Source organism: Mesocricetus auratus, unplaced genomic scaffold (assembly GCF_017639785.1).
Source record: "Mesocricetus auratus isolate SY011 unplaced genomic scaffold, BCM_Maur_2.0 Super-Scaffold_100004, whole genome shotgun sequence".
In the NCBI taxonomy this organism is placed as follows: Eukaryota; Metazoa; Chordata; class Mammalia; order Rodentia; family Cricetidae; genus Mesocricetus; species Mesocricetus auratus.
In genome coordinates, this window is record NW_024429189.1 from 3,398,210 (window position 1) to 3,401,413 (window position 3,204).

At 50.0% G+C, this 3,204-nt stretch overlaps 1 pseudogene; it reads right to left on the reverse strand.

Moving 5' to 3' along the window:
- Positions 1-271: 271 nt before the first annotated feature.
- Positions 272-686, reverse strand: LOC101831626 (annotated as a pseudogene).
- Between the last annotated feature and the right edge of the window lie 2,518 nt (positions 687-3,204).

Consider the following 3,204-nt stretch of genomic DNA (forward strand, 5'->3'; position numbering starts at 1 on the left):
TATGCTCTACAAGAATTCTACCACTGGGTTACCTCCAGCCCGAGTGTTAGTGCTTTCATTTGTTTGTTTGCTTTGCACACATTTTTAGTTTTTCTGTAGTAGTTTGTCAGATGACTGACAGCTGGGCTTGGGTGAGGCCACAGTAGCTTTAAGCAAATAACAAATAGTGACTGTATTTATGAGTCAGCTCTTCATTGCTGAGACAGGTACTTGAGATGAACAGCTTTTTTTTTTGGTTGTCAGTGGACTCTTTATTGCTTCTGGGGTGTAGGGCTCAGGAGCTCTTGGTGGGATGGGTGCGTTTCCTCTTCACCACCACGGGCTTCTGGCTTCTCAGGATGGCACTGGCCCTGCGGATGGCCGCCATGCCCAGATGGAGCGGTACTTGTTCTTTCGGATCATGTGATGGATGCTGCTGAGGGTGGCCCGTGCATTCTTGTTGATGGTGGTCCTTACGTAAGATGTGGCTGGTTTTCGCTGACCGGATCTGTGTTTCATGACCACCACTACGCTCTTGACATTGGCCGCGGGCTCCACTCCACAGTCTTGTGGTGAATGAGGCCATTGTAGCAGAAGGAGTTGCAGGCCTTCAGGTTATTGGGTTCGGTGCTGTAGGTCTGCTTGTTCCTCTTGAGCAGGAAGCTGGAGCAGTTGCACATGACCAACCGCTGCAGATGCGTGGACATGGCGGCTCCTGTCCCTACGGCGGCCGGAGACGGAAAGAACGAGATGAACAGCTTTTAAGGAGGAAAAACAGTTCTGGAGAGGTGGCTTAGTCCTTAAGAGCACGAACTACTCTTGCAGAGGACCCCAGTTTGGTTCCTAGCACCTGTGTTGGATGGCTCAACCACGTGTTAACTCTGGCTCCAGGGGATCTGACGCCCTCTTCTGGCTTTCACAGGCACCTACATCCACATGCACTTACACACCCACACCTACACCCATACCCACCCCACACTCTTTCACAAATAACTAAAGTAATAAAATTAAAAGGAAATACTTATTTTGGCTCAGGGTTTTGGAAGTTATCCTTCACGGTTTCTCTGCCCCATCACTTGTGCCTCTGACCAAGTGGAACATGGAAGGACCATGCGGTAGGGTCAGTTGTTCACCTCATAGCAGCGGAGTGAGAGGAGAGCATCCTTTTTTAGAGTTTACCTTTATGGAATGAACAACTTTCAAACAAAACAAAAAACTCTGTGGAAGTAGTTACCATTGACCCTGCCCCATATCTGAGAAAATATGAAGTCTTTGACTCATGGGATACGGGCACCCCGGCCCTTGATTGTGAGGACAAATTGACCCATATTTGGGAGGCCACCCTGGCTGTGTGTGTGGGTGTCACGAGATAGGCTCACATTCAAGCTGTGTGAGTCTCTGTGGTGTGAATGTTGTCCTGAAGTTAGACCCATAGCGCTGTCCAGATTACTGCACTGTCCAGGTGTACTGCACTGTCCAGGTGTACTGCACTGTCCAGGTACACTGCACTGTCCAGGTACACTGCACTGTCCAGGTGTACTGCACTGTCCAGGTGTACTGCACTGTCCAGATACACTGCACTGTCCAGGTGTACTGCACTGTCCAGGTGTACTGCACTGTCCAGGTACACTGCACTGTCCAGGTGTACTGCACTGTCCAGGTACACTGCACTGTTCAGGTGTACTGCACTGTCCAGATACACTGCACTGTTCAGGTGTACTGCACTGTCCAGGTACACTGCACTGTCCAGGTACACTGCACTGTTCAGGTGTACTGCACTGTCCAGATACACTGCACTGTTCAGGTGTACTGCACTGTCCAGGTACACTGCACTGTCCAGGTACACTGCACTGTTCAGGTGTACTGCACTGTCCAGGTGTACTGCACTGTCCAGGTGTACTGCACTGTCCAGATACACTGCACTGTCCAGGTGTACTGCACTGTCCAGGTACACTGCACTGTTCAGGTGTACTGCACTGTCCAGGTACACTGCACTGTCCAGGTACACTGCACTGTTCAGGTGTACTGCACTGTCCAGGTGTACTGCACTGTCCAGATACACTGCACTGTCCAGGTGTACTGCACTGTCCAGGTGTACTGCACTGTCCAGGTGTACTGCACTGTCCAGGTGTACTGCACTCTCCAGATACACTGCACTGTCCAGATGTACTGCACTGTCCAGGTGTACTGCACTGTCCAGATACACTGCACTGTCCAGGTGTACTGCACTGTCCAGGTACACTGCACTGTTCAGGTGTACTGCACTGTTCAGGTGTACTGCACTGTCCAGGTGTACTGCACTGTCCAGATGTACTGCACTGTCCAGGTGTACTGCACTGTCCAGATGTACTGCACTGTCCAGGTGTACTGCACTGTCCAGGTACACTGCACTGTTCAGGTGTACTGCACTGTCCAGGTGTACTGCACTGTCCAGGTGTACTGCACTGTCCGGGTACACTCCACTGTCCAGATATACTGCACTGTCCGGGTGTACTGCACTGTCCGGGTGTACTGCACTGTCCGGGTGTACTGCACTGTCCGGGTGTACTGCACTGACCAAGCACACAGCACTGTCCAAGCATACAATACTGGTCAAGTGCACTGTTGCAAAGGCTGTTCTTTGCTTGTCAGCAAAAATATCCCTAAGAGGGAAGAAAGCAGAAAAACTTGATATTCATTTTGGTTAAAGAGACTTTGTTCTAAAGAAGGAGGTTTGTCTTGGGCCCCGACGAGAAGAGGTTCCCAGGGCACAGTCATGGGCAAAAACTATGTGGCAGAAAAATGGAAGCATCATCTCATGCCCTAGAGATCAAGGTGGATGTGGCAGACCCACACCCGCCTGGCGGTGCCATCTGCTGTGAATGGCAGGATGGGTTCTGGACAGTGTCCTGCATAGAGAGTGGGATGAGATAGGGATGTGTTAGTGTTTGTGTTGTCTTTTATACTGTATGAACTCTTAAAATCATGAGCCATGATCTCATATCTAATAACTTAAACGTTGGAAATATTTAATGCAAGTACATTTTCCCCCTGAGACAGGATTCTCAGTTCCTGGCTGTCCTGGAACTCACTTGTAGACCAGGCTGGCCTCAAACTCAGAGATCTACCTGCCTCTGCCTTCTAAGTGCTGGGATCAAAGGTGAGCACCACAACTTCTCAGCAGGGCACATAAATATTTATGCATGCAAGATGGACATGGTGTCTCATACTAGCATTTGAGAAACT